Raw genomic sequence first — 21,925 nt, 5'->3', positions numbered from 1 at the left:
AAGCCCATTCATCCAGAGGGATCAGCTGAATTTTATCAGAATGTGCTTTGCCCTATTAAGTAACTTTCTGCTCTCATTAATTAGGCTTATACTGAGTTGTAAGATCAAAGAGAAGTTAAACTCTCTATGAGTTTTGGTTGCAATCTTAACATCCCACTATAAAATTTGGAGGAAATTAGCAATGTATTCCCGCACTTGCCCCATAAAAATATTAAGTCTTTAAGTTATCATCACTATTCCCCTGTTGAGAATGGTTAATTCCTATCTGATGATGTTTTTCTAAAATCTAAATATTGAGTCTTTAAAACAAACAAACAAACAACATAGTGGTCTGCTATGGGCCACTAGGATCATCATGGTCTTTTTTGCTCATTTACTTTTTCCAATCTTCTGCTGCTTGGGGCCTTGAGAGTGCTGATGTATATGTTCCATCACAGATTGTCAAATAACCGCTTAATCATTTTCTTTTTTGATCATATCTTCACTTTTTGATATTATCTTAAATTCCAAACCTGGAAGCCAAGATAATATTGGCAATTTTATAAGTGCTATCATCTTTTAAGCTATCTAATGAGAATCCTTTGTTTTTATTAATAAAATCAATACAAATCTATATGCATGCTGGATCTAGGACCAGATCTCCTACAGACTAAGCACGCTTATGTATGTATCCATTTAACAGGATGCCAGGATCTTACCCTGTTTGCCAATTTTAATAAATGTTTTTGTCGTCAAAGCATTTCAGGCCTATTTTTCTGCATTTTTGTTTAATTCTATAGTAGAGAAAGACTTAAACTCAGTAAATTTGACCTTATAAAATGTATCCTATATTGTTACAAATTTCTGAATATAAGAGTATATTCTGTATAAATTTATTTTGGTTCTTTTCCAAGTCAGGTATTTTACATGTTAATTGGCCTAATAGAATTTGCTCCTCATAGAGTCTATATGGTCATTATCCAGAACTTGACATTGTCTAGGACTTTGTACTTCTTGCCTAGATAACTCAGAGAAAATGCCAAGTCTTTTTTGAGAACTTTAGAATCTTCAAGTGACAAGAGGGAGCATTTTCTGTGGTTTGAGAAGCATTTGTAGCATTTTATCTACAGGTGATGTTGAGCTCATAAATCAATCCGCATTACTGTTTGAGGTGCCTAAAGTAATGAATGTTCACCAGAAGAATGCATAAAATTTATGTTTGACTTCTGATTATTAGAAAAAGCAAGCATAAGCTACTTTGCCTCTTGTAAAAATGCTGTTCAAATTATTTTATTGAATATAAAATGACCTCCAGAGCTTGATAATAAGGGTTTTGTTCTTTAAGACTTTCTTGACCCATCTAATCCCTCAATTCATAAAGAAAACAGGAGCATATCAAGGCGATCATGCCCTGTATACAAATAACTTGCCAGTGTTTTCATAATGAGAGGATCTTCTTCCTATCAGGTTAGTTGCTGAACTGTTTGCTCTTTAATAAAATATTTATGTTTCCAAGTCTAAAATGCCCTCAGTGTTGTAATATTTAAAGGAATTTCAAAGTCAGTAATTACAAAAAAAATAAGTCCCATGAAAGTTTTTTTCCTTTGTGATTACCCGTTACTAAAGCTCTGAAAACAAGAAACCCATATTTCTCCCTCCCATTCTTCTTTCTTTCTTCATATTCTTCTCTTTATATCTCACCCCTCATTATGGTAAGGTTGGAATTTATCTTGGGCAAGATTAAGAAACTGGGGAAATATCTAGTTCATATAGTGCCTGGCCCACTGCAGTGACTTCCAAAGTTATGGCCTCATCTCCAGTTTCCAGACCCGTACAAGCCATCCTGTAACCTAAGCACAGATCTGAGCTTGTGTCATCAAGGGCTTCCTCATGCCCTCAGCTCAAGTTCCCTCTCAATGACCTTTCTCTGGCCCCAGGCAGCCTCTTATCCATTCAGTCCCACCAATGTTGACACTCAGATTCCCCCAAAAGTTCTCAGAACAACTCTCCTATATTCCAGAAGAGGCTGCATGACATCCTCTCCACAAAGATGTCCACATCGAATCCCCAGAACCTGGAATTTATTACTTTGTATGTTAAGGGGGGTGCTTTACAGGGATGAGTGAGTTAAGGATCTTGAGATGGGGAGATTTTCTTGGATCATCTGAATGTCCTTCGTGTTATCACAAAGGTCCTATGAGGACCATCTTTTAAAAGGGAGGCAGAAGGGTCAGAGGTAGAGAAGGTGATATGATGACAAAGCAGAGAGAAAGTAGGAGATCTGGAAGGGAAAGCAGAGATGAGAGAGGGAGGTGTTTGAAGATGCTTTACCGCTATGAAGATGAAGGAAGCAGCTATGGGCCAAGGAAAGCTGGTGGCCTTGGGAAGCTGGAAAAGACAAGGAAAGGAATTTGATCTTTGGCCCCCAAATCAAAGTTCCCCAGTGATTTATGCTTCTATCAGACTGGGTTGCTAATCCGATAAAGCAAAGTGTTAATAGATGATCGTTACTTAATCATCTTCCCCAGATATTAAAGATAATAACTAATAAGAAATAATGAAAGGGACTCTAAGGGAAAAAAGGGAAACTGAGTGGGGAAAAATTAGAGAGGAAGACAAACCATGAGAGACTCCTAACTCTGGGAAACAAACAAAGGGTTGGAGAAGGGGAGGAGAGTGGGAAGATGGGGTAACTGGGTGACGAGCAATAAGGAGGGCACTTGGTGGGATGAGCACTGGGTGTTATAAACATATAACAGATTGAATTTAAATAAAATATTAAAATAACAACAATTAGATATGATGTTGTAGCAACACTGCAAGTGTTATTATCCCAAATTAGAAATAATGAGGTGGAGGCTCAAGGAGGATAGCCCAATTGCCCAAAGTGATAGAATGTGTTGGAGCAAACCTCGTAGCTATGTTTGCCTAAATCCATACTTGTCCTGCTTTAGCAGGACCGCACTGTCTCTTGTGGTCTACTAAGGCCTGGGGTGTTTTACTTCAAGTATCACCTCCTTTCAGAGGCTTGTCCTAGTACCCCCAGATGGGTTTCTCCATCCCTGTCCATTCAACATCTGCCGTGCCCAGGAAAGGACTTAGTTCCATCCTGGATCATCCAGGATTCTATGACCACAGTAGCTACAGTCAACTCCTTCAGCACTTTCTTAAGCTGAGAAAATGACTTATTTATCTTTATATTCCTAGCATCTATTTCAGTACCTGCAATGCCATAGGTAAACTACAAATGATAGGAGAAAATGAGTGAGTGATGAAACTTTTTATGCTTTTGCAAATAAATCATCATCAAAAAGATTTACTTAGATCACATTCATTTTTTTAAGCAATCAAGAGAATCAGCTACGTTTCTCTTTCTCTTTCTGCCTCTTGTCTTTCTCTCTGTCTTTTCATCCAAAGGAAACCTGAAGTAAATTGAACCCAAATGGAGAACACTATGTAGAACAGATGCATAGGGGGCCATGTAACCAATCACTCTGATGATTCACTCTGAGCTACCTTCACCACAGTCCCTGTTCAACACAGTTTATGATCAAAATAAGCAAAACTCAGAAAAAGATGCATTTCTCACATCTGCTTTTTTTTTTAATTGAGGCATAATTTACACACAGTGAAATGCTCAGATCTTCAGTGTGTTCCTCAATCAGTTCTGATGAATGCAAATCAAGGAAAATACATTTCTATCACCTCAGAAATTTCTTCCTGCCCCTTTCCAGTTGCTTCCACATTCTCTTCCAAAGTAATCACTGATCTGATTTGTGTCACTCTGGATTAGTCTTGTCTACTACAGACTTTCATTTAGATGGAATCACATGCCATGTACTTTCTTGCGTCTGGCTTCTTTCATTCATTAGTGTTTTTGAGATTCACCTCTCAAAACTGGTTGTTGTCTACACCAGTACTTGATTCTTTTTGTTGTCAAGTTGGATTCCATTTTAGGAACACACCACAGGTTACATTTCCCTTTTTATATTGATTGACATCTGGATTTCCAGGTTTTGGTTTTTATGCATAAATCTGCTGTGAATGTTCTCGTCGAAGGGTTTTTGTGGACATATGTTTTCGTTTCTCTGGGATAAATACCTAGGAGTGGAATTACTGGTCCACATTATAAACATGGATCTGCATTTTACCAGATGGATTATATACACATAAATTTTAGAATATACAAGAAATAAATTATTTTAATTGTCCCATGAAGGTTAGTGTGTTGCAACAATAGACTTAGTTATCATGTGCCTTGGGTCATGTTCCCTTGCAGTAGAGGCTGAGACAGGGATTCTTGTGAGGTGATATATTGAGATGGTGCCTCTAGGAGGAAACAGTCAGGGGGCAGGGAAGAAGTTGAGAAAAGAGGTGGTTTCAGCTGAAACTCAGCTTCACCCTTATACCACCGAAAGCTCTGGAGCATCTCATCTTCAAGGAGGAGAGCTGGACACTGCAGAGTCATTGGCTGAAGATAGCACTCCTCCATCTCCATGGCACTGGAGTTCGCATGTAGGAGGAAACTCCCAGGCATCTCTTCAGATTGATGGCTCTTGTGGGGACCAAGAGTAATTTATTAGAAAAGAAAGCCAACTGTTAGCCATGAACAGCCAATACTTATGGAAGGATAAGAGCTGGGGGGTGGGAGGGGTATGTGAGATGGGAACATTGACTGCTCAAGGATGGGAGCCGGGGGGATGGGAGCATCGACTGGGTCAAGAACATCTGGGCAGGGTTCAGACAGCATCCATTCTACCAAGTCAGTCACTAGAATACAAATATTTCCACACCACAGGGTACCTGCCTTGGCTCAGGACAGGACAATCCATACAAAGAAAGGCATTTAGACATTACTTTGAAAGGCTCACCTCTGTAGCCCAGAACTGATGACTCTAGGTGACATTTTTCTGCCCAGACTTGGTTTATACCTGAAAACTTGCGTCATTTTTCAGTAAGTAAAAAGCCAATAGTGGCCATCAAACCTGAACTTCTGCTTAGCGACCTTGCACTTCGGGGATGATGTGCCTGCCTACTGAGAACTTTCAGCCCTGACGTAGCTCCCAGTGATGGCTGTTTACACCTGTATCCTGGTGGTTCAGTCACCACTTCATAGCACAGATTTGTAGGCCTCGCTGGCCTGGCAGGCATATGAGGAAGGAAGTGACTTGTGAAATTCATGTGCCTAAGAAGTCTCATTTTTGCTCTAAAAACTGACCCCTCCTCCCTGGACCTGGTTTTGGAACAAGTGGTATCTTTCCTTCAGAGATATTTTCATTCTAAATTGATAGAGTAGGTATAAAAATAAAAAAGGAAAGGCAAAAAATGAATATTATCCTTTTTTCCAGTTGAATAATCAAGTGTGGAGGGATCAGTGGGCACAGGGGACTTCTAAGGCACCAGATGATCTTGTGGCCCAGTGGCTTTGCTTTCTGACATGTTAATTAGAGTACACATCACCACTCGCTGAAAGAGAGGAGTGTCACTACAGCATCATAATGCATCCATGGCAACTCAATGTGAAGATGTGTTTCCATGACCTTTGTGGCACTTTGTGTGAAGAAAGCTCCATTCCAGCTCCGCATTCTGAACTCCACTGTTCTGGAGGGTCTTGTTCTCAGCAATATAAGGAGCTATTGTTCCACTTTTTAGAAAGAAGATGGTGGTGGGAATGAGAGCTGTTATTGCAAACTCATCGTAGTTTATTATTTCCATCAAAGAAAGGGAGGAAGTCCTCAGGCAGGCTTAGCTGAAATATTACAGAGGCTAAGAGGTGAAGCTGAAAAACCTTTCATTTTAAGCTTGCAGCTGCTGTGTACACTCCAAATACTGTGAGGAAGGACTTGCCCAAGAACAACAACCATGAAATTGAGCAACGTTTATTAATCTTTGGTTTTTTTCTCTGTACTTGTTCAATAGCAAGCAGCACAAGTTAATATTTAAGGCCGTTCAAGTGAAATAGTCTTAAAAGTTGCAGCTCATCCCCAGTTCCCACCAAAGAATAAAAACACAAGAAAGATGTAGGGTATTTACACACTGATGAAGAGGAAGTGATCTTTCCATTTGAAGTTTTGGTCATTCTCAAAGTCCTATGACATGAATTTCAGCTTTGAAAGCTGTGCCGTTGGATAACTATGGCCCACAGAACTTCAATGTCTGCAGCTGAACCACGGGGACGGTGGGGGGGATAGGAATAAATACCTAAAGTTCATTATTTCTCATGTGATTCCCCATTGTTAGGATACAGGAAATTACATGTTAAGGTGATAAGCAAACCCTCAATTGGCTGACCCATTCAAAAATACCTTGAAGCCCACTTTATGTTTGAAATGACTTAGCACTGATATCAGAGACACATGTCGGTGGCCCTATCTCTCTTTTCCCTCAGAGATGAATCACAGCATGATGCAGAAATATTATTATATTTCTAACTCGGTAGTAGCGACATGTTATAGAATTAGAGCACAAATAGATTGTTCAGCATGTCATCTTTAGTTTTCTACCAGTAGTTCACCTATTAGAACAAAAGAAATCCATTGTGTTATAAGTGACATTTTGAAAGAGATACTGACTTTGAAAATTTACATTTAGTTAGCCTTCTGGAGCTTTATCTCAAAGAACTTTGAACTCTCAAAGCAAATTAGGTTAAGGATAAAAAAAAACACTGAAGACAGATGCATATTAACATCTTTAGAGTCAAAAAATTATGAATCCATTCCAAATTGGGGTAAAAGATAGGGAGACAAAAGCAGAAGACACGGTTTTGATAGTCCTAGCAGATCACAAGCTGACAATAAATTTTGAGCAATCAAAAGTGGTAGACTTAGTGATATAATGATGGGAACAACTACAGTTCTCTCTTTTTGGAATAATGAGATGAGGCAGGAAGTGAAACCACCACTCAGTTCAAATATTCATTGTAATGCTTTTTGGTGCAACCAGTTTGGAGCTCAAGTTTTTACAATGAATATAGAAATACCCACACAATGTGATATTAAACAGGCTATGTGATGAAAGATTAATGGATAACAGGACTGTTTGAACCAGGAAAAGTTAAGCAACCATACGACCCTCGTAGCAACCCTTGGGTACCTGAAGCCATGTCAAACAGAAGACACAAAATGGATTTTCTGCACTTTGGAGTTGGGCTAGAAGCTGTTGCAGGTACTGTTTAATTTTTAGCGCTGGGATGACCCATCAAGAAAAAGTTTAGGGTCCTAGAAATTGTTAAAAATAGCCAGGTTAGGAAACAAACCAGAATAGAAACCCATATATACCATCTGCCTTCATTTCTACTAAACATAAAATGAACTAAAAGGAGTGTTTATGTCCGCCGTCCCTGTAGCCGCCGCAGGTGTGTGAATCCATCTTCATAGGCATCTCTTGGGCTTGCATTCTTTGCCTCACAAAGTCAGAGACAAGTAGTTCAAAAAAAATATTGAAATAGTTAAGACATTTTTGCAATTACTGAGGGAGATTCATATTAACTGTGCAAACGAAAATCATCATCATTCCAACAAATCAAATAGAACCAAGGAAAATAACAATACCAACAAATGAAGCCAGTGTGAAGCCACTCAGCACTGTGGTACTGGATTAATCATGTTGCTCTTTGAGAATTTAAAGCTTTTAATCATGTAGGGCTGGAAGTCTTTGGTTAAAATTCATGGGCACTTTACGGGTTTATTCTGGCCCCCAGAGCCCCTGTATTGTTCAGTAAGTACAATGAAAACCTGTTAAGAATAAAGAAGAAAAATTAATGTCAAACTGAATAAAAGAGCTGAAAAGGTCAAAACCTGTTCCTAGGGCCAAGGAATATGCCTGCCTGTGGAAAAGACCACGGCAATCAAAATTAAATACAGAGCGTATGCCCATAAATGTGTGGAACTAGCAAAATTGTCTGCAAATCGGCTTTCCAATGGCTGTGCACTACAAACGCACAATATGCACAGGAATATATTATGAATATACATAGACATATGTATAAGCAAGAAATAAATGTCTACTTTTTCTTGGAATCCAAATATCTTGAATTATCTCTTTAATTATCTGTTCTCAAGAAGATAGGAGCAGGCTCCCTCAGAAGACCCATGTCTAACCTGATGTATAAACCTACCAACAGGCATTAAAAGTCTGATATCTAATGAGCACTTGCTTTGTAGTTAAAAATGAATATAATACTGATATAACAAAGAAAATACAGTTTTATTATTTAATTTCAATTTCAGTGCATCGCAAATTAGTTTTAAAAGGAGACTGATGCTCTGTTTTCGCAAATCACTTATCAATAAATGCTAGGATTTAGGATTGCCCAGGGAGGTAAGGTTGGATATATCAACATCTTGCAGATTATTCCTAAGTGTTAAGGCACACAGACAGCTCATATGGTAGAAAAGTTTGTAAAATTCTAGGGGAAAAGAAAAGAAAAAGCTCCAGAAACATTATTTGTGCAAGTTTATCCCGCATGATTACCAGCTACTCATGGTCCAGGAATGGAGCTAAAGTCTTAAAACCTATCACGGGGCTCCACGCCTCTTGCCAGGCCGAGCTGAAGGATGAAGCCTTCATCCTTCTCCAGGGCCGTGAAGGGGAGAAGTTCCTTCCACTGGCATTGTCACCATCCTGGGTAGGCTTTTGGGCATCTAGCTTTCCTCTCTTTCATGCTCATTTCCTGGGTTTCCAAGTACACTCATCAACCTGGCAGTGCAAATCCATTCTTTTTATTCAGGGCTCTGAAAACTTTACCCTTTCCCTATTCTGGGAGAAAAGCCTCAGCCAGGCACCAGTGACTGAGTAGATTTGTAGACCCCCAACAGTCAAAATCAGGTCCAGGTCGAAGAGCCTGCATGGGCTTGGTGTGGCCCCAGGTGACATGGGTTGGGGGAAGGAAGTGCACTGGTCAATACCCTGCACAGCCCGGGGCAGCCCCATACTGGTGACAGCTCTGCCTCTAACCTGTGTGTCACCTCCAGCACCCCACATCACATCTGCCCGTAGAGTGAAGTAGAAGAAACCAAGAAAGAGATCTCAAGTGGTAACGGGAATAGCAGAGAGGGCAAGAGAAGGAGAGCCTCAAAATGACTTGTCTCAGAAGCAGGCAAGGTTCCTATCTGAGGGCACAGGTTGTGTGGCCCCAAGAAAGAGGCTGGTTCACCTCATAGCCTATTCTGAGGATGGCTTCTTGCACATGCGTGTTCACACACACACCTCAGCCTACATTTAAGCCAAAGGCCCTCCAAAGTAAATCACATGGGAACCTGACAGAGTAGCACAGACTAGAAAGGAAAATGAATATGCATTCTGGGCAATCCAGAGGGTCCCTGTTTCATTTGAAAATGTTTAAAGATGTCAGGTTGAACGGCACCGTGCTATTTGAATAAATGAATCAATCCATGGGCATTATGGCCATGGCAGTTAGCTATTATGGCTCAAACAGGTAACTTAAAAAGAATTATGCAACAGAATCAGGGAAAGTGTCCAGGGTCAGCTTTCTATTTTAGTGACTGCCTATGTCGGTGGATGTTGTGAAAATCGAACAAGCATATGCTTTAGGAAAAAATAATGCATTCAAAATGCATCTTCCAAGTAAATGAAAGCATGTGTATTTGTGACTTTGGGCAAGTGTTCTCAGGCATTGGCACAGTGAAATGGAGGTGTTTTTAAGCATGAGAGGCCACGGGCGTAGTTGCCAAGCTAGTCACAACTAAATTGGTGTTGAAATAGTTCCTATAACCTAAAAGGCATTATTGAAGTTTTTGAATATGTTCCCTAAATTTCAAGGAGTCTTTTTATTTTTATCTGCAGGAGCAATATCATACTTATTGATGGATCTTTTCAACGCTCCACAGTGTGTGGGCTTATGCAAATTTGATTTTTCAAAGGTGCCTCTGTGAGTGCACATGCATTAGTCCCAATCCACTGGAACACTTGGGATGAGTGCATGAGGCAGAATGAGAAGGAGCTCAGATTGAAATAAAATTGAGCCTTTCAGCTCTCCAGGGGCCTATCCCATACCATTTTCCAGTCGGGATTTTGCTGGGCATCTCAGAATGATCGCTCATTTTAGCTTTCTACCCTGAAACCTAACCCCATGAGTCTCTGTTAGTCCTTTTGACTACATTAACTGCTCAACTTACATGCCCCAAAGAGGCACAGATTCTTGAAATCAGCTCAGCCAGTCCTTTAGTTTTCTCTACTGTTCAAAGGGATAAAATGGACAAGCCAGGCAAAAACACCAGCCTAGAGGGAGAGACTGAGATGTCCACAACTTAGAATGAACATCTCTATAGTTCTGTGAATCACTTCCACCATTAATATTTTTAACAGGTTTTTGGGGGTTTTTTAAACATGTTTTTAATTGAAATATAGTTGACACCCAATGTAATATAGTTGGATAAGTCCGTGTGTTATGCTATGTTCCTCCAAAATGTGGCTACCATCTGTCACCACACAACACGATTACAATACCATCAACTATACTATTTTATAGCATTAAGACTTTATTTTATTTTATATCATAGGACTTTATTTTTTAAATTTTTTAAAAGATTTGTTTATTTATTTGAGAGAGAAAAAGTGGAGTGCAGAGCCCCACAGAGGGCTCAATCTTGTGACCCTGAGATCACGACCTAAGCCAAAATCAGGAGTTGGATGCTTAACCAACTGAGCCACCCAGGCACCCCTAGACTTTTATTTTAAGGGCATTTTTTGGTGGTGCTGAGGAATTTTTATTTTATTTTAACTTGAAGAATTTTAAATAAGGAAATGACCATCATATTCTAGAAGATCACTGTTAGCTTTTGGCACAGAAAAGTTTAGGTTTTATTGCAGCATAGTTGACATACAATAAACTGCACATACTTAAAAACATACAATTTGGTTTTACCATATGTAGTCATCCGTGAGATCATCACTGCAGTTAGGATAGCACCCCAGATTCTCCTCAGGTCTCGTTCAATCCACCCCTCCCACCACTCCCTACATTGCTCAATGCCATCCTCCAGTTCGTGACCTTCATCTGTTAAGGAGGCCAGGAAAGTTGTCCCACCAGAGTGCCCCACCTTCCGGATTTGACTGGTTGCTTCCTCTTGGTTGCCATTCAGCTTATTCTCCTATCTGTTATGTTTCTTATAAAGTGGAAGGTGCAATTTAGAGGCCTGATAAGTTTGTGTTAAGTGTTTTTTGGCCAAAAAAATGGATTGAGTGTTGCACTTTGGATGAAGTGTTGCATTGTATCAGAGACACTTACTATATCTGCTTGACCCGGTTATTTCTATTTTGCTTTCTCTGAAATAAACTTTTATTTGTTGTCATTTTATGATTCTTCGCTTTTAATGGTTTCTTTTTTCCTTAAAAGTTATATATAAAAAAATCTAGAGATTTGAACAAGAATATTACTTGGGCTATATTCACGGAGTTTTGACATTGTCTCTATTACACAATATTTGTATATTCACCCTATTCACTCCTCACTGTGAAGAGAGGCAGCTTAATGGCGGTTTTTAGTGGCAGTAGACATGGGTTTGAACTGTGGCCCTCTCACTGAAAGCAGCGTGGTCTCAGACAATATACTTTTCTTCTTCTCTTGGTTTACTTCTTCCCTCACCTGCAAAATTGAAGATTAAAACATCAGCCCAAATTCCCTGCAAGATTGGTTATAGAAATCAACAGAGATAACATATGGGTTGTTTTGAGAAGAGTAAAATCTTAATCAAATAGAAGGGGTTTTTTGTTGCTTTTATAAAAAAGATTTTATTTATTTATTCATGAAAGATACAGAGAGAGAGAGAGAGAGGCAGAGACACAGGCAGAGGGAGAAGCAGGCCTGATGCGGGACTCGATCCCAGGACACTGGGATCACTCCCTCAGCCCATGTCAGAAGCTCAACCACTGAGCCACCCAGGCATCCAATCAAATAGAAGTTTTTATTATGTTGATGTTCCTGAGAAATCAGGAGGAGTCCTAAGAATTGTATTGCACAAGTGAAGAAATGAAGACCCAGAGAGAACGAGTGAGCTCACACAGCTAGGGAACAGAACATCATCTTGTTGGCTCCCACCAGGCTACCGTGTGGAAAGCTAAATAACATGATTTTATTTCCAAACTATTCACGACATATTTTTTTTCTGAAGGGGTTGTGCAAATCTTGATCCTAATCTTGAAATTAGCATTGCCTTGCTAGGAGCCAGGGCCCAAACACATGGAAAGATAACAGGTCTATCATCTACTATCACTCCCAAAATGCAATCGGCAGGCCACTCAGATTGGAGTAGGTATTTCCTCAACACAGCCCATGCTTAACTGCCGTTACTAATACCCCCTTCTGTATGACATGTTCATTTATCCTCACAAGATACAATTTCCTTTCCCTCTGAACCTTAGGCACTTGAACTTTTCTTAGAGATCTTACACATTTTTCATATCATTGCTACTTAAGATTTCATTCTCTTTGCAGGCAAGGGCTGAGTCTCATACATGCTTTAAACATAGCACATACTTGGCATACAATTGTTGAACTAAATTAAGTAGATTTTCAGTTTGAGTTTCCAATGAGAGTAATAATACCCTGATAGGCCAGCCCAGCTGTGACCATTAGACAAAACAGGTCACTTTCCAAATAACAGAATTCTGATTAAAATTTGACAAAAAATAAAACAGGTTGTTTATGGTTTAGCTCTTACACTTTTAATAATTGTGAATGCCAAATTTAAATTTGGGGAATTAAATTGAAACTGTCTTTATAATTAGTCATTATTCTAAGGGCTGGATGAGCTAAATACTTAACCTTTAATTGTCTCCATTTATTAACAATATAAAGTCTTTTAATATAGTCCAAAAAAAAAGGCAGACCAATTCAAGCCAGCTGCTCATGGTTTTATTTGACAGCTGTAAGGTAATGATGACCGCTAGCAATGTGTAGTCTAGGGAAGGAAATCTGCCAAGAGTATTCCCTGGGGACATTAGAGTATACATTTACATGATGTTAATAAGATGCTTTCAGAGGGTCACATCCTTTACGTTCTCAAAATTATATGGAAGCCAAGTAAGTACCATTTATATAATGGCCAAATGAATCTTATGGCTTGTGGACAGGACCATTGGATATAACCTTTCCTACTAGGTCATAGAATGTGAGGCCACTGCAAGGTCCTGGCCTTCAGCGCATGAATTCTGTGGTGACATTTTTGAAGCTTAGAAGCAGTTCTGACATTTTCGGGCTAGTGTTTTTCTAATCATCAATATCAGAATGACTTGGGAAACTCTTGAGAATGCATATCCCTGGGGCCCCAATACCACATACTGAATCAGTGTCTCTGGAATGGGGCTTAGAAATCAGCATTTCTACAAAAGTTCCACTAACTTGTGATTGTCACACACAATAAAATGGGAGAACCTTCCTTAGGGTGTCCAAGTTCCACTTTCAACAACACGTGGTGGTGCTACCCCGTGGTTTGCTCTCCACCACTTTCTTTCCTTGGAAGTAGCTTTGTGTTTAGTGCTTTCAGTGATTCAAATATGGCTGACTCAGGCTTTGGGGGAATCCTAACTGCTATCTGCTAAACAATGAAACAAGTTGCCATAGGGTCAATTTGATTGAATTGTTCAGTTGGCCAGAATAAGCCACTAATCAATGAGAGTGGCCTGATTATTTGGGGCCACGTGAACAATAGAATCAGATGAAGTCCAGGTAATGCAATTACCAGGAATTGACTTTCTGACCGTGGATCTGAGTGACTTCAGAAAGACAGTAACTTTATAAGATGACCTGGTAAGTTTCTGGCTTTAGTATACATGTATCCCTCTGTCTGAGCAGACCACTGATAAAGGTCTGTACCAAAACTCTACTTTGGCTTACTCTGACAATTCGATGCAACTATTTACCACCAACCTTTATCATCCTTCTGCCTTTGTTACCTATAATTTTATTGTTTCATAAGAGAGATTCATACCCACAACATCTAGCAAAAATATTTCCAAACTGTGGATTTTTAGGTTATTTTTAAAGGTCAATAAATTATATCTGATACCTTAAGAAGTTAAATGAATACTTAGAATTGCTTTACCTATTACCATATTAAAACATCCCTATTGTGGGGCTATCATCAGATTTGTCAGACACTAAGCACTTACTTGGCAACTACTAAAGAAGTTCAGTGAACTGATTCTGAGGAATCATGTGCTTTTTTTCAAGCTCCTCTTCCCTGCATGGAAGATGTTGATGATCTTTCCGTATGACAGTAGTGCCTGTGCTGTGTAGACATGCAATGGTTGCAAAGAGTCTAGAAACTGGACGTAAATGGATCTCTGTGGACACAGAGGACCAAGCGTTGATGGGTTTAAACCCTCCTTGTGGTCAATCAGTTTAAAGTTATTTACCCAAGCACACAATAGTCCCAGAACTGGGGTAGATGGTGAAGGGGAGAGAGAAATCTCAGTTCTTGTTCCCAGAGGAAGTTACAGTTGATTATTATGATAATATGTGTAGCTAAGATATTAGCCGTTTCATCATCTAACCTATACAAAAGTTGTTCATTCTACTACAATGAAGTCAAAACAAGAGAAATACACATGTAAGTGGGACAGAATTTCTAAGACTCCAGCAAATAGTGAATGAAACAAACTAAAACCAATGTTCTAGCACATGACCCTGGGAATTATGATTTTGATCCTTGAACAACAAAGTGACTTTTTTGTGAAAAATAGGTAATAGTCCTTGAGTAATAAGACTAAGGACAGAATGGCAACCTTTCCTGAAGCTGAATGCTTTCAATCCTTAAGTGGACCCTATGTGTATGTATGCCTGTATGTGTTTATAGTAACATGCTCTATAGGGAGTTTTTTACCTCTTTTTTTAAAAAAATGAGATATCATAATAATAGAAGAGTTTATAAAATGTATATGTAAGGCTTAAAGAATAATTATATGTTAGTATCCATTTAACCATCATCAGATCCTAGGATGTTAGCTCCTAGAAACCCCATGTCATGCTCACTATCGAACCTGATAAACATTAATGATTATTAATGGTGATTTTTTTTTGTGATATATACACACATACATATATACTACAGTCTTCAGGGGTCCCCAAAACTACCCTCACCTCTAATGCCAGCCCTAAGCTAGCAGGTCCCCAAAACCAATCTCAGGTTCCATAATTTGCTGGAAGGATACACAGAACTCACTAAAGCTGCTATACTCACGATTATGGTTTATTACAGTGAAAGGCAGAATAACAGCCAAGGAAAGCAGCACAAGGTGCAGGAAGACTCCCAGAGCACAGCATTTGGTTGTCCCTTCCCTGGGAAGTTGTATGAATAGTGCTTACTTCCCCTAGAGAAGACATGTGACAATATGTACACAGTATTGCCAACCATACAAGCCCATCCAAGCCTCAGTGTCCAGTTTTTTTGGGGGGGACTTCGTCACATAAACATGGGATTATCTGCTGGGCTGACCTTTGTCTCCAGCTCTTCCAGAACTTGAGGTGATAGAGCCTGATCCAAGGCCCCCTTGATGCCATAAATCATGTAAATCACATTGGCCCTGAGATAAACAATGGCACTCTTATCAGGCAGGATATTCCAAAGGCTTATGAATTACTTCCCAAGAGCAAAGCAAAGGGCAAAGGCCAGACCTCTCTTGGAGCTAGGTTAATCCTTTTCTACACATATATGAATATACATATTATATATATGTACATATATATATCTTATATAATTGTCATGAAAAATATAGTGTTTCTGTCTTTGAACATCATACAAATGCTTCATATAAATCATTATATGTATACTTATATATTGTGTTTTGCTTCTTTATTTTCTATTTATTCCATGCTGTTTTAATGTTCTAGATATTTTTATCAAATAGAAAGGAGAGTGTTGAAGTCTTGTTATAAGATAAAAAGTAGATTTGATAAGTAACTATAGTACAGCAATGAAGCCAACCTAGAACTTCATGCACAAATAGTTAAGGACTCCTTTTAAGGACCATGAGTATGCCCTTCATGGTCAGCGATGAGTGACCTAGATGACCCCAGAATGAAATACAGTCATATTTATTTTAATAAAAGCTATCACTCACCTATCTATAGGGATTAACCTTAATTTTTAGGGTCAAAAAAGATGAGCTCAATCATAGCATAAGCCAGGGGTCAATACATTTTTTCTTAAAAGACCAGGTAGTAAATATTTTAAAATTTGTAGGCCAGGGGCACCTGTCTTCAGCTTAGTCATGATCCCAGAGTCCTGGGATCCCGTATAGGGCTCCCAGCTCAGCAGGGAATCTGCTTCTCCTTCTCCCCCTGCTGGTGCGCTCTCTCTCTCTCTCTCTCTCTCTCTCTCTCTGTCAAATAAATAAATAAAATCTTTGGAAAAAATAAAAATAAGGCAGCCATTGACAGCATATAAAAAATGTGTGTGGCCATGTTCCAATAAAACTTTATTAATGGAAACTGAAGTTTGAATTTTGTGCAATTTTCACATGCCATGAGATATTATTTTGATTTTTTCAACCATTTAATAAGGTAAAAAACATTTATAGCTCATTAATCCTATTGAAACAGGTATCAGGCTGGATTTGGCCCACGTTTACCCATATTCTAGGTCTAGGCTAAAGGATTCGGGGTTTCTAGCATTAGGTTCACATTTTCCATTTATAATAGAATACTCCTCATTTCTCACTAATTCATCAATCTTATACCACTGACAATCACAAAAGCGGAATGTAACTCATCTAAAACATTTTAGAACCCCCTTTGTATTGCTTGGCGAAAAAATAACAATGTTACACATAGTAAATAGGTTTTTTTTAAAGCGTTGGACCAGAACAACTAGTTGATGTTCTAGATTTTCTAGCATAAGAAAATAGACCAAGCTGATTCCTACAGTCATCTCTGATATTAAGTCCTTAGAATTTCAGTGGCAGAAGGGTATTTATTTCTTCCTACCCCCCAATTCAATTGACATGGATCAAATTAAAGGTAAACATCAGACATCAAAATCCCCAAAGCAACATAGACAAACTCTAGTAAACATTTTATCAACAGAGGTGTGGCAGAAATCAGAAATCAGTTAATGCAGCACTATCATTTTACCCTGAGAATGAAGGGGTCCCCCAGTGAATGCAATGAGCAATGAGTGATAGCAAATAACACAAAAGTCATCTCATTGGCTTACTTGTTATACATCGCTTTTATGGCAACATTTTTAACAAAAAAAAAAGAGCAATTTTTTTAGAAATATGTTAGCCTAGAATATCTTTCTCAAATTCAAGAACTGAACTTAATCATTTCTTTTTTTTTTTTTTTTTCATCTTTAGGTCTACAGAACTAAAGAAAGAAGTGATCCAGCCAAGCAGGTAAGAGATCTTCTCTTCTGTAGGCTTAAGATGAACTACCTGAAGACACCTACTAAAGGTAGCGGTGGTACTTTAATCACATGGATTTGATTATTTGATTTTTGCTTTATGCTTTCTGATATGTGAATGGTTCTGTTGTATATCTTTGGATTTTTCTCTTCTGGGTTTTGTTTACTGTTGAATCTGATCCTGTGTCTCTTTGGATCCCATTTATATCAAAGTCTACCTGTTGTTGGATATTGGCATTCCTGTATGACTAATTGATTTCACATTCCTGTACTACTCTTGGTTTATTTGATTGCAAGTTGTTTTGTTTTCCTAAAACATTGGCTTCTTTAAAAAAATATTTTGAATAAGGTTATTGGAAGGATGTTCAGAAAATTAGGCCTATGGGTTTAGTTTTTAGGTTGCAAACTGTCAACTATATACCAACCCCATCACTCTTGAATTGACAAAATGGCACACTATGCCCAATGCTGTCAGCGTCACAATCACCTGTTCATACCACTCAGCAAGGCCATGTGGAAAGACATCATACATACTTTTTATTTTCTTTGTTTTTAAGTATCAAAATAATAATACCAAATTTGAAAGAATAATTAATTTTCCTTAAATAACTTAACACAGCAGTGCTTTCCTGACTGTGGTATTTCTGTATCGAGACCTGGTAAAGATTTTTGGACTGACCATTTCTCACAACAGCCCAGAAGATACACAGAAACTAATCAACGATTTCAAGTCATGCTCGCAGAAAAGCTATTCAGAATCCTTTTCCTTTTTCTCATATAGGTTTTTAAATATCATTTCAATTGAATATTGAGGACTGCAAACTCAGGAACATTGTACTGATAAATGATTTCCATTAATAGCAATTTTATTCATTAGAGCTTTTTAATTTGTTTTGGTTTTGTTGATTTTATGCTCATGTTTTTTATTTTTTCAATACATTCCATTTTTCTGTTTCTTTTCAATGTTTTAATCCAATTACCAGCTCTGTAAACAAGCATTTGCCACATCTACAGTAGATGCACTGAACTGTGAATGGAAGTGATTTCTGATTACAGACAGGCTAATTTTCAAGGGACAAGAGGAACAAAATGCAGTGAACTGAATAAAAGAATAATGGAAAATACCTTGTTAGGTGACATATGGCACAGATTTAGAGCACAGATGGGAAAGGAAAAGTTACTTAATCTTAAAATACATATGCATTGCATGGATTGTAGTTGTGATCTGGATCATATATGATTTCTTGGTTTTGAGAGGAAAGATATTTTACACATTTTATTGCTCAGCAGTGTTCATTAATATTAGGATTAGCCTCTCTAATTGAGAGGGTGACAAAAAACAATTTAGAGCCTGTCAAACCCTAGAGTTTTGTTAAGAGAGCCAAAGGCAAAGGCCATTAGGCAAGAGTGTCTCCCGAGTCCCTGAATTTTCAGTTTCTTATCCGTCTCCCTCTTTCTTGATCCCCTTTCTCCACCTCTCTTTAAAATTTCTACTGTCATGGCCTCCTATTCTACAAAAAAAGAATAAAAAACTTGCAAAATTCCTGCACCTAGAGGAATGATTAATAACATCTTGGGGACTTATCTGTGTTACAATTTTCACATATTGCCTGGAATTCATGCCTTGGGATGAAGGGAGGAAGCATTGATAATAGAGAATTGGGGTCATTTTAATATGAGCCAACAGATGGGTGGACATTCTAGGGTATTATAGGACTGTCATAGATCCCTCACTTCATGGAGGTCTCAATACAAAGTGGGTTGCTCCTCTGTTAATGTGAGGGTTGACCATGATTATTTATTGGATTTAGAGTCAAAACAAAGTGAGTTTGGAATGGCTGCAGCTGTTTCTTACCATTCTTATCGGGAATATGAATGATGGGGGGGAGAGGGATGGAGAGCTCTTTCTATTGACAGAGGGTTCAATAAAATAAAAATCACAAATCATGAGTGCCTTGTCAAATTAGGCCACCTCCCATCACAGGAATACAATGTCCTGATTTGAAGCTCCTAAATCAGAGAAACATGGAGCATAGGCTTTGGAGTCTTCAAGAAAACTAGCAGGTACCTAATATTCATAGCACTGGAAGCTACTTCACTGAACTCTTAACCACTGGGAATTAAGATTCTTACCTAATGATGAATTCTCTTTGGTCACAGCAAAGCCAACAAAGACAGAAGGCTTGGTTGAATGACCACCAGAGACCAAAATATCAATTTCTTAGTAGAAAAGAAGAGCTTGAAGGGATTTCTAGAACAAGTTAAATGTAGTAGTGGAAAGCAGGTAAACTCTTAATTTGCTTGGTGAAGAGCATGAATTTGATGAACCTTGGAAAATGGGGTGTCTGGAGATAGATGGATCCTGTACTCCTCAGAGGCCAAAAGAAACTATATTAAACACCTGTCTTCTGGTGGTTTTATGTGGTACGGTCTGATTCTACTTAGTAATGCAGCTTTCCATTCTTTAGGCAAACATTAAATCATAAAACGTTGCACAGTATTTAAAAGACATTTAGCTGCCAAACGATGAATAAAATGGGTGATTTAGACACTGGAATCCAAAGCTTGATGTCACTTTTATCATCTCATTTCATTATATACCATAAAATACAGAGTTGTAACTTATAATGACAATGACAATCACAGGCAATATATTCTGTAGATTCACTGCTAACTCTAGCAGAATGTATTTTAGACAGATTGGATAGTCCATATACAACTATCACACAGGGCTCTTGACTTTGGTTTCAGTGGTTTTATATGCTGCCTCAAGGATCAAGACCTAAAAAAACTAGTTGATGTTCATTTGAATCTTTACTTGATCTGAGGTTGATTTTATAGCCCAGGATGCCTACCGATGAAACCAGAAGGCTGTTCCAAATATGGCTAGGAAACATCCTAATAGACCACAGACATTTGCACAAGTGAGCCTTCAGTAAACAGAGCTGACATGCAGAAGGTGAATGAATGGTCTAGGTTGGTTTTCTATGTTGATCAAACTCATTGAATAATTGCTTAGCTGTCCTCTTCCTTACTGAAGAGAGGAAGGAAAGAGGCCAGTTCAGAATGGTAGTGTGGGGCAGGGACTAGATTGCCTTCTGTGGTCTTTGGCACCCACAAAAGACCCATAGCTACATTTTCAGTACCCTGCTGAATGATATGACAGAGAATTTTATCTACAATCCATCTGTCAACATGGGACAATATTGTGAGAGGTTAGACTTGCTTCCTTGGTGGCAAATAGTATATTCATTCAATTTGTTGATAAGAGGGGGGTGGGGGGTGTTTCACTTTGCATTGCCCTAAACTACTTGCAGATTAACTGGAAAAGAGTTTGAAGTTATCCCCATGAAGTCTGTATCAGATAGCTTTAACTGAAAACTTAGTTGCTAAAAAACCTTAACTTTCTCTCTCTCTGTGTGTGTGTGTGTGTGTGTGTGTGTGTAAGCTCATGCATGCGTGCACACACTTGTACACACATACCACAACCTCTTGCTAACTCATCCCTTCTCCAATCAAGCAGGGCATATTCTGCATCACATTGTTAGGGCTGGTCCATCTCCGATGACAGGCAAGCTCCATGACGTGGCTTTCTCATCCTCTATTTGGGACTCTGAGTCTGCCCTGATTTCACTTTCTTGACTAAATCTTGAATCATGGCTGTCCTACCTAAATTCCTGACCTCTTGTAATTTTATACTCCTTAACCCTTGTTTCAGAAACCTGTAGCATTCACTTTTCATCTATTTTGGTTATGCTTTCATGGGCCTGATTTATGCTTGAGGACCACTGTTCCTTTCCTGTGCTTGGACCCATGAAAACATCCTATGCTTAAACCCTGGGGCTCCTTTTCCATTTCAGCATTTCACAGAAGAGAGTCGTAGAATCGCTCTGCATATCGGCATAGTTGCAAAGCACTGATGCTGTGAGTCTGAGCTGTTTTTTAATGGATGCCCATAGTCTATGCCCAAAAGGACTGCCATAGAAATACTAAAGGTTAACTTTCCTCCACCTGAGATTTACTGCTGAAATTAGCAGAGCTCATTTGAGAGATAAATTTGCTCTTTAAAAATTTATTTCCTCTGCATTCATTTTCTCTTCCTATAAATGGGAACCTGGGATCTCATAAAACTAAATTAAAATTATCAAATACTATTGAACCAACCTAATGAAAATTTTAACCAAAAGTCATTGTAAATTAGGTATGTGCTATATTGAGAACACAAGCCTTTGTAAAGTAGATATTGTTCTTATGTAAACTCATGAATGGAGACTTTCTTGAATAAATTACTTCTTAATAACATCAGAAAGTCATTGGCTGGGTAAATATCTCCCTGGGGCATTCACTGAGATTCTGGAATTTAAATGTTCAATAGAACTTCATATTTGTCACCTTTACTAACGAGTTTTTCTTTATGAAATCATTATTAGCATGAAAAGGTTAAATTTTGTGTCTTATTTCTAGAATTAATACCATTTAAAAAACCTCAAGGGATTGAAATTTGTCTTGCCGGCACACAACATTTACATAATTTCTCTTACCCCCACATCTTTACTCCCCAATCCACTGGCACTTCACTACCT

General features: G+C 38.5%; 1 protein-coding gene across 4 annotated transcripts in view; it reads left to right on the top strand.

The window, feature by feature from the left end:
- CELF2 (CUGBP Elav-like family member 2) overlaps positions 1–21,925 on the top strand; it is a 955,758-nt gene that overhangs the window by 318,904 nt on the left and 614,929 nt on the right. For all 4 annotated transcript variants that reach the window (XM_072749562.1, XM_072749573.1, XM_072749564.1 and 1 more), the window contains one exon: positions 17,296–17,334. The gene's annotated coding sequence lies outside the window, so the exon portion shown is untranslated. The remainder of the gene's footprint in view (positions 1–17,295; positions 17,335–21,925) is intronic.

The sequence above is a fragment of the Vulpes vulpes genome, chromosome 2 (genome assembly GCF_048418805.1).
Source record: "Vulpes vulpes isolate BD-2025 chromosome 2, VulVul3, whole genome shotgun sequence".
NCBI classification, from domain to species: Eukaryota; Metazoa; Chordata; class Mammalia; order Carnivora; family Canidae; genus Vulpes; species Vulpes vulpes.
Note: the sequence above shows the minus strand (reverse complement) of the source record. Positions and strands in the feature narration are given on the sequence as shown.